Source organism: Gadus chalcogrammus, chromosome 16, assembly GCF_026213295.1.
Source record: "Gadus chalcogrammus isolate NIFS_2021 chromosome 16, NIFS_Gcha_1.0, whole genome shotgun sequence".
Lineage (NCBI taxonomy): Eukaryota > Metazoa > Chordata > Actinopteri > Gadiformes > Gadidae > Gadus > Gadus chalcogrammus.
In genome coordinates this window covers 27,867,225-27,878,078 of record NC_079427.1, presented here as the reverse complement: position 1 = coordinate 27,878,078, position 10,854 = coordinate 27,867,225, and the positions used below count along the sequence as shown (strand labels likewise).

The 10,854-nt window shown below is 41.9% G+C and overlaps 1 long non-coding RNA gene across 1 annotated transcript; it reads left to right on the top strand.

The window, feature by feature from the left end:
• The first annotated feature begins 1,625 nt into the window (after positions 1–1,625).
• Positions 1,626–6,774, top strand: LOC130405463 (uncharacterized). Its single transcript, XR_008904339.1, has 3 exons — positions 1,626–1,800; positions 2,165–2,324; positions 6,638–6,774. It is a non-coding gene; the product is annotated as an uncharacterized LOC130405463 (long non-coding RNA).
• The last annotated feature ends 4,080 nt before the right edge of the window (positions 6,775–10,854 follow it).

Here is a 10,854-nt window from a genome sequence, read left to right as displayed (position 1 = left end):
CCAGTGATGTTACTCGCTCTCAATGTCCTAATGTTTAATATTGTTTCCCTGTCATAAACTACGTTCGTAGGACGTCTCACACTCAAACATTCAATCTCAATCTCACAGATCTCAAGAGGGGCCGCTGCGACTGTACGCGCCGCCAGTTAGACGCCCTGGCAACGAGTTTACTTCCTCGTCTCCTATCCTGTTCCTAATTCCTCCTCTCGATCTTCTTTTCCTCCGTATTGTCTTCTTTATCAGAGTTGTTGGTATGAAATCCAGTTGTTCGGGTGATAAATCAACTGTCTGGCAAGCGAGTTGAAGCTCCAGAAGGTCCGCTCTAGCGTAAGTGCGTCTTGGTGGATTTGGATACGTGGTGACCCCAGCAGAGAATAAACCTCCATAACTTGATGAAGAATGGCTTTTGAATTCCTCCAACGCATTTGACAGTATCCATAAGTCATAAGAATATTGTCACGATTTAAACTCGACAGAAATGTGAAAAAGTAAATTAAATATGTAATAAAGTAGCCTTTCAATGACGAGTCGCTCAAACATAGGAGCGCCCATCTCGTTGCCATGGAAAACCATGTTATACATGCTTACACATCGTCGTTTTTTTGGCGACGATGATTCCTTCTCCTGTGGCGTGGCATAACTATGGTCTTTCAAACAAATGCGGTGCATGTTCAAATTTGCCGGTAAAACTCGTCTCGCTAAACTAAGCTCTGTTCCACCGTCACGCTGGCTCAGAGTGAAAACGCGTTTGCAATTCCTGTACGACGTAGTGCTTTTTGACCCTCTCGGCAGCTCATAGACCGGAAGAAAATGGAAGCCTCCATGAAGCTTACCCGTCCTATGTAACCATATTGATATTAATATTAATTATTCTTCGCTCAGGAGGATAAGTGAGATTTTTGGCATAGATAATTTTACACCAATGAGGACTTATTTATGAATGAATATGTTGATTTGAGGTAATAAATTACTCAAAATATTACATAGTGTCCCTTTAACAGATCACAATAATTTATTAACAATTTCTGTCCCTTAGCACCTCACCATGGGGCAGGACCGCAACAACCGTTGCCAAAACAACTCCCTGCATTTAACATGCGGAGAGTTACTCAAGGTAAGGACTGATCTCTGAAATATTAGTGAATAGAACGGTCCCATGTGTATTATCAGTCATGATTAACAGATGACTGATTTAATACAATTCTTTCCCCCTCTTGCACACCGCATGCCATCCTCCTCACTATGGGCCAGGAACGGCAGTCCCTCCTCTTCTCCCTCCACCCCCGACATCAACCCTGAACCTGCGGCCAACAGAGGAGCCTTCTTCAAGCCCCGCCATCAGACCAACATGGCGACGGGGAAGAATGAATGAGTCCATTCCCTGCTCTGGTAAGCAATAACTGACAAATACTGGAGGGTCATTCTATGCTACAGATTTTGGAAGAAATTACGACAACTCTCACATATTTTCTTCAAACTTTATCAATAACTAATGTCAGTAGTGTGAGTAATGAGGATAAGCACTGAAACGTGATGTATTTCACACACTACATTTTAGCTATATTTCATGTTTGTCATCAGCAACTGAAGTCCACATCCTGAACCTGCTGGATACAATTAAACAGCAACAAGACCAGCTCGTGGCAAAGGTCAACTACCTCAGCAGCAGGATGAACAGCACCGGGGCCAGTCGTTGAGATGCCTGACAATATTAATCTCCCCTTGGAACACCTGGAGGCAGTGGAGGCATTTGAGGTGTTTTTAAAATAACCCTCAAACTACCCAGCTCGACAGAGAGTAGTGAGTCTTCTTAATATGAATGGTCCATGCTGTAATGCTATTAGGTATATTGATTGTCCATGATTATTGCAAGTATTCTATTGAAGCAGCCCTGAACAGGCCTGTCCTGAACCGCCTTTTCCCAGATTGTGTCAGTGAGCGACAGTCTATCTGGTATGACATTGTGTGTAAGGTGGCACATGTCCATGAGAGTGTGAGCCAAGTACATGTTTAGAAAAAAAATAATCAAGAGAACAGTATTTTTTTCTTTAGAGCAAAAAGTACAAATATAGACGTTTTTGTTTTTCTACATTTCGGGATGCATAAGCTTAGAATTGTTTACCTTGCTGATATTTAAAAATATATATATATATTTGCCTTTTAGATTGCTTCTTTGGCCACAATTGGAGGCCAGGATTTGAAGAGGGTGACTTGGAACATTCTTGGCCGGCTATACACAGACAACGTGTCCCACCAAATCAACTGGAAAGGTGTGAACAACAAAAAGGCCTTCAGCCAGATGTCGGCAAAGAGCTTGCTTTTCAGTAAGTATATAATTCAAAGTAATATTGATTGTCTGGCCAAAAAATGCTTCCTGACCTATTCTTTCACAAAAAAAATAATAAAGTGCCGAGGCCAAATTATGGCACAATCTTTGGCAAAACAGTGCAATTGTGCCAAGTAGCGCATTTATGGTTTAAATTGTGAGAAATCACAGTAGTCATGTCAAGAGAAACACACCCCAGAAATGGCAACAGGGCCATATCGAATTGGCTGCCTGGTGGTTGCGATATTTACTTAATGCATGTAATGTTAACCAGAGCTGTAGTGTAGACTCAACGCAAGTAAATGAGGTTTACCCACCGCTGACATGTCAGAATTAGAGTTAATCCACAAGAGTCTATCCTCAAGAGTGCAGTGCCACCGACGCGTGTCTTGTGCCGCCCCTTATGGCAAGCCAACCCCGACAGAAAACAACCTCATTCAGTCACGTATCCAGTGGCGGTTCCTTAGAGGAGGCAACGGAGGCAACGCCTCCTCGTGATTTTCGTAAAAAAATTAAAATAAATTATTATTAAAAAATATTTATTTTTCAAAATTATCTATGTGCAATGTGTGTTTATGACAGAATAATTACATGAAAATGTTGAATATGTTAAAAAACCACAACTGCGAAGTGCCTTTGCAAGCGCGGAGGCTGGCCGATGTTACTCTCAGCATGTTGTTGTTGTGTCCAGGGTTGACCACTGAAGGGAGCGGAGGCAAAGAGGCCAAAACTCACTTTTGCCGCCTTTGTGAATAAAAAATAACCAATCACAATTAAGTTTCACTGTTGCGAGGTAAATCATCTATACCATGTTAAACATAGGAAGGGAGGCCAGCCTCATCTACTCCTTGCAACCAATCACAAATCAGTATTTTTTTAAATAATGTTCTGAGCAAATTCGTTCTTTCTAGTCAGTTGCCGCGGCTAAGAAAGATTACGACTAACAAAGATATCAACATGGAGGAGAATATAATTAAATATCTACAAGAACACAATTTTCGAGGCTACAGTTTGAGCATAAAGAGAATGGAAGAACAACACCGAGACTGAACTTGATCCAGACCACAAAAGCAGGTGGCTCACGAAGCTTCAAGGAGGAGAACTACGCTCGGACGGAATGGCTAGCTGTCTCTGATCGGAAATTATTCTGCTGGCCTTGCATTTTGTTTGATGAATCACACCTAACCCATGGATTAGCATTGGATTTGATGACTTAAAGAAGAACTTTCAAAGAGCCATGGAGAGACATGGCAAGTCAAAGAGCCACATTAATTCCAACTTAAAGTTGAAACTGTTTGGACGTTTGCAGTTTTGATGAAGCCCTCAGCCAGGCAGCTAGCATCGCTACCCAGCGCCACAATGGACTTGTGAGAAGAAATCGGGAGATACTACGTAAAATGATTATTGCAGTGGTATATCTTGGGAAGCAAGAGCAGGCCTTCCGTGGGCACAATGCGCCAGCTGAATAGCCTTAATAAGGGGAATTACGTTGAATTGGTGGAGTCTTACTGTGAGGTAGATCCTGCTAGCTCAACATCTAGAATCAGCCACAGTTTTCAAAGGGACATCAAAAGCCATAAAGAACGACATCATTCATAGCATAGCAATGGTGATTAAGGCAGACATTGATCGCGAAATTAGTGCAGCTCCATTCATCGCCGTGCAAGCTGACGATACAACTGATGTGTCCTGCCAGTGTCAGATCTCTGTCATCCTTAGATAATGTGAATGAGAAAGGGAATGCGTGCAAACAATTCTTAGGATTTGAGGATGTCAGTGCAGAAAGAGATGCCGCGGCTTTAACTGAAGTTGTAACGGGAACATTAAGAAAGTACAATCCGGAGGAGAAATTAATATAATCTACACTGTTGTATGCATATCGTTTACTCTGTCTTGGTTGTTCAGGGATGGCTGTCCCATTAAATGTTAGTTTACTGTTTTGGTTTTCTAACGAAATAAACGAGTCACGCATTCGTGTGCCAAACGTGAGGAATTGTCTCTTTCCATTTAATGCAATTTCCACAATATTTTATTTATGTCATTGGAAGATACGTGTCGTTGACCCTGTAGGCTGCCATGCATTACATTTAAGCAGCACGCTCGCACCATGAATGAACTTAACTTTATGAAGTTGAACTTTGTCTGCACGTTTAAATAAAAGTTTAGAAGCATTGTACTCTGCTGATACACTGTTAAGTGTCTAGTTTATTTTAGTTATTATCCTCTCTAACGACGCCTCCAAACGACACGTCACGCGAGTATGTTTTTTTTTTAAAAGGCACCCAGTGCAACTTTCGAGGCTTAAAAATAAACATTCAATTTCTAGTCTTTTTTACACATAGTAAGTTTCAATAACTCCATACCATTACATACCGGCATTTAAGCAGCAAAGATGAGACGTCGGTTGTGTGGTGAGAACTGATACAAAATCGATAACAACAACAATGCCGCCATTTTCTTTATTTTTTGTAACCTACAATAAATAAAGCAGGCTTCCAGTCAATGGAAAAATGGCTTCTCCCCACCGGCGATTGTTGTTGTTTACGATTTTCTATCAGTTCTCACCACACAACGACGTCTCATCTTTGCTCCTTGAATGTCGATATGTAATGGTATGGAGTTATTGAAACTTACTACGTGTAAAAAAGACTAGAAATTGAATGTTTATTTTTCATTGAATGTTTACATAAAGTTGCACTGGGTGCCTTTAAGTTGTGTAGAAAAGACATGCATGTGCGGGTGCACTGCGCGCGTTCATGAATGCGCATTCATGTTTGCCTCCCTGGTGAGCTCGGCCAGGAACCGCTACTGCACGTATCACCTTCATTACGCCGTAAAAAAGCCATAAAATGTAAAAGAGCAGCGTTTTTTACACCGTCATGCGCAAAAAAATGCGACGCTTTTCTTACTTTTTATGAAGTCCTTCAAGAGCGCGTGTAAAAAACGCTGTTTTCTCCTCTCATTTCTGTTGTTAGTTGTAGCGTCATATAGATATATATGAGTGAATCCAACCTGAGCCATGTGTCCACCGTGGCCTGATCGATTGAGGCGCTTGCTTTGTAAGCCAGAGGTTAGTCCATCTTTTGTCAGATTCTCACGCTTTTATGATCGCAATGCTTTTTAGTCAGCAAGCCAGACCTCCTGTGTCACAAGTTTAAAATTCGGTGTGGCTATAATGGCTAATAATTTAAATATAATTAACTTATAAAGCGTGGAACAAGACACCGAGAGGATCAGGCTGGCTGACTAAAAAGGCACTGAATTTGGAACTTATAAGACAGGAGGTCTGGCTTGCTGACTAAAAAGCATTTTGATCATAAAAGCGGGACCATTTGACAAAAGCGCAATCCTGAAATAAATGGCTTCGATCTGGCAACCTCTGGCCTACAGTGCAAGCGTCTCTATCGATTGGGCCACGGTGACCACACTCTTTAAATCGGATTCATTGATATATATCTATATGACGCTACAACTAACAACATAAATTAGAGGAGAAATCGTCACAAGAAGATCTGTGCTGAACTGATTTGGTCTGCTTATCTTGTTCAGCGATTGGGCGCAAACACTTCAAATGCATTGGCTGAGAGAAAAGAAGGGTGGAGATTATTAGCATACTAGAGAGACGCCGTATTTTACGCGCGTTGTGATGTGCACGAACACACGTATTTTACGCGGTTTGATGCTCAAAATTGTGTTTTTTACGGCGTAATGAAGGTTATACGTGACTGAATGAGGTCGTTTTCTGTCGGGGTTGGCTTGCCATATAATAGGACAGTGGCGTGAAGTGTAGCGGGGCGGCGCATCGCCGCCACAGGTGTGGTGGTGTAGGCCTACATAGAAATGTTCTGTTTTGAGGCGCGCCGTTCGGCAGCGGTGTGTTTTGGATTTAGTCTTCTCCAAATAGAATGTAGCCTACAGTATGTCTGTTGGACCCTACAAAATTCAAAACATTACAAAACCACCCCGATTTATCCATGTACAATATATGTGCTCTGATCAGGGAAACATTTAATACAACTGATATTGTTTGAACATTTTGGATGTCCTTTTAATCATGTCACACCTTGCCCTGATCACAAATTCTTAATTTACCCAAATTCTCAAATTCTTAGTTTACCCACCTCTTATTTTGATCCGCACAACCTTCATAACTTTGCAAGTCATGTTTTTTTTAGGCGCATGAGCCATGCACCTCGTAATTTTTTGAATTATTATTTAATCTCCTTACCTATCTCATCTATTGTATTGTGTTAGCCTACTTGGCTTTGAATGCTACATACCATAAACATAAACATATTTGTCTGATTTCAGGTGCTGTGAGGAAAAATGCTATCACAAAGTCTGTCACCGATGCGGAGGTCACCAAGCACACCATCAGGTGGTTTAACCTGGCCATGGATCGGGCGACAAAGAGACGAGGAGGTGTCCGTCCCCCATCTAGTCCCTCACAGCCGTAGTCTTAATTGAAACAGTTGAGAACATAATCAATAAAAAAAAAATTATTGAACATTTGATTCTTGTTGTTAACCAGTTTTTAATTTTCTGATATTTTAGCTGTGCATTGCGCAACATTTCATTGAATTTCATTGAAGATGTAGCCTAATATATATGTGCATTAATGGTGGAATGTAGAGAAACCACACCTGGACCCAGAGTAATGGCCTGATAAGGCACCAAGGACTTATAATTATATATATAACCGGTAACTTTCCATAAATGTAAATGTCCATTTTCCATTGAGAAGTTATTACTTTTGTACAGTAAACTGATGTTTTGAATTGAACCTTTTCTGTTAGGCCTATTGTATTGTACGGTTGAAAATATGCAATGCAGATTCAAGCTTTAGGCCTATATTGCTGTAGTAGGCCTAGTTCTAGCGATAGTTTTTAGTTTTATCAAATAGTTTAGTTTATCCTATTTTATCCTACAACAAGAACAGAAGGGATTTGGAAGGACAAACGGATCCGGGCCGGATGAGCCACGATTTTTATGAGTCCGTTGTGGGTCCGCGACGGATGTATGTATCAATTTACGGGTCCCGAACGTACCCGTTGCGGAGGTAAGGTTTTAGTCGTGGATGCGGAGCGGAGGCAGCGTGGAGCCACGGCGGGTCCGCGATCCACCTCCGTAGCGGATCCAACGCGGCGTGCAAGTGGACCCCGATACGGATCCGTATCGCGGGCCCGTTCCGGAAGCGGAGTACTTCTGCTGTGTGGGTAGGGTGGCGTGCTGGTAAAAAATAGCCGACCGTGTTAATTCGTAAGTGAAATGATTCTGCATATTGTCTAAAAAATATCATGTTTTACCCCCATATGTGGTGCCAGCACGCTCCTACGAACATGGGGCCAAGTCAAAAATAATATTATTCAATGTGGCAAGTTGTAAGCATCCATTTGAATAATTTCAGGTGAATCTAGCCTATGATTTTCAATGGCCTAGGCTCCAACCTTTAATCTCATGTTGATTACCTGTAGCAAATAAAAAGAAAACCCAAATTAATGCCGCTCCACCGCCCTTCACCACTTCGGAGGAGCTGGCTCTCGCCAATATCGAAGGTCGGCCGATGAAGGGGGGATGTCCTCTGACCCCACTGCCTCGACATCCAAGGCGTTTGTAATGAGTATTCACTGGTCATCAACCGCCTCGACTACTGCAACTCACTCCTGGCTGGACTTCCTGCCTCTGCGATTAAACCTTTGCAGCGCATCCAGAATGCGGCAGCGCGCCTCGTGTTCAACCTACCGAAGTTCTCCCATGTGACCCCCCTCTTCCGGGACCTCCACTGGCTCCCTGTCGTAGCTCACATCAAATTTAAGACGATGGTACTGGCATACAAGGCAGTCGATGGAACTGCCCCTGCCTACCTCCAAGCATTGCTAAAGCCACACTCTCCAGCTCGATCCCTCCGCTCAACTACCTCAGCTGGACGTGTGGGAGAAATTAACCATTACTTTTATATTAACTATGAGTATTATCAGGCCTATATACATCAGGCATAAACATTAATGGTGGAATGTAGAGAAACCACACCTGGACCCAGAGTAATGGCCTGATAAGGCACCAAGGACTTTGGGGCCCAGACTACTGACATCCTCCCATTTTTAGATTAACTACAGGAGATGAGCACATACGTAAGGGAATGTAAGGCCATTTTGAACATATACCAGGATGGTCATATAACATGCATGACAGCTCAGTTGGTGTGGATAAGAGGGACTGGGATCGGAGCGCCAGTCAGTGTGTCTTTTGCAAAACCACATGCTCGGCTCTGTTGTACCTATTTTGTGGGTAACAATAAAGTCTCTGTCATTACTTTTTCCGGATTCCCCGATTTCTATTGCTCATAGCTAGTTGAAGTAAATTAGATAAGTCGTTAACAAAAATTGCAACTACATATTGGCGTCACGACCAGGAGGAAATAGGGACTCGCCAGCTGCCGGGCCAGAGGACGGGACGCGAGCGGATCATACGACCAGAGCTCAAGGGTAAGTTGTCTTGCCATATATAGGATAGAGTCGTTTGATCTGTACTTGCCCCGTCTGAACGCTGAGCAGCAGGTAAAGTGTCTCTTCGATCAAACAAACCAAAATTATAGATAAATGAGCGAGTGAGAGATACGGGGGCTCCGGGAGAGATTGACGTGCGCGCGCACATATGCCATAACGTGTTCTGTGGTTCTAAATGACCAAGACGCTTTGTGGCTCCCTATTTTGATACGAGTTGTTGTTATTTGGTGTTTTGGTGTTTTGGTTAAATAGACCTATTATAAAGTCCTGTGGCTGTATTCTAGAGGAACGAATTAGTGAGAAAGTTCCAATAGAAAAGTGGGTCTGCAGGTCGAAAGATTGCGCACCTGTTGGATTTCTGAGATCTCGGCTCAAGTTGGGTCCACAGTTCGAACGATTGCGTAACTGTTGGATTTCTGAGATCTCGGCTCAAGTTAGGTCCACAGTTCGAACGATTGCGTAACTGTTGGGTTTCTGAGATCTCGGCTCAAGTTGGGTCCACAGTTCGAACGATTGCGTAACTGTTGGATTTCTGAGATCTCGGCTCAAGTTAGGTCCACAGTTCGAACGATTGCGTAACTGTTGGGTTTCTGAGATCTCATTTGGAGTTGGGTTGGAATTCATTGCCGTCGATGAATTCATTTTATTTGAGAAGAGTTTCCTTGGGATGCCGACTGGTTAATTTCAATTCTAATCTTGGAGCGGTTGAACTGCAAATCCTGCAAAAATTGAGGGTGAATTTCGAGTTCCGTTCTTGGCATTTTGAGAAAACAGGCTTCTCGCACTTTTGAATAGATAAGGTTCTTGGTTGGAGTACCGTTTGAGTTGGTATTTTGGGAAGTTTCTTGTCTGTTTTTGATCTGGTCGAGTGTGTACTCAGCCATTGTTTTCAAAGAATAGGCTTGTTGTTTGGAGTGCCATGTGAATGAATTAAATGTGCTGATCGTGGACCGATTGAGATGCAGCTCTTGGATAAACTGAAATAGTTAATTTGTAATTCTGATCTTGGCACTGTGAAGCGATAGGTACTTGTCTGAAATGCTGGTTGGTTGATTATCCATCCGACCGTTCATGTTTTAATCAAAAGGCCAGTTTCTACGCTCGGTCAACCTTTTATTTGTAATTAATTACAAACAATTCAGACATTTTTCAATATAATATTAAAATTGTATGAATTGGTTTATTGTCTGTATTTAAGTCGTGTTAGGATTAAGTTACCTCTGAGATTTTTACGACCCGGTTTATTTTTTGTTGATTCTGTCATAAATAAATTAGGCGGACAGAGAATAGTTAATTTGTTTAAAGTAGTTGATAATCATATATAAATTAGACGGATAGAGAATAGTTAATTTGTTGAAGTAATGAATAAATGTGTAAATCTTCTTTGACTTAAACATAATCGCGCTGACTCTAACTTCATGTGCACGAGCACACACAGGGGACGAGCAGGAGTCTGTAAGGCAGGGTTGAGAATTGATAACAGTGAAGGGTTGGGGCCACATTCCAATCTTCGGGAGGGAGAAGAGCACCGGGGAAGAGTTCACATTTGTAGCTTAGAGATAATAAAGTATTTAAACTAACTATTAATAAATTCTAAACTAAACTCAAATAAATTGTATTAATAAATAGTGTATTTCAGAACAAATAAAAAGTAATAAAGTAATAATTAAAAATGGCACCAACAGCGGTAGAGATTTTGAGTAGAGACCGTCTATTGCTCAAAGGTGAGATGAAAAAGATCTCTGAGAAATGGGAAGAAAGGACAGAAGGATCAGGCACTATATTGTACATGGGAGGAAATTTTGATCCAATAATGTATAGGGAAATGGAGGTAGTAATACGGAATTACATAGATAACAGAAGTGGAAAAACGGCCTCAGCAAAGAGGGACAGGGAAAAGTTAGTTCTAGCTTTGTTCTGAGAGGAAGGAGAGAGATGGCGAACATTACAGAGAGTGGCGGGAGAAATAATAGCTAATAACAACAAGGCTCAACCATTGCCTCTGAAGGTTGAGCCACCGCT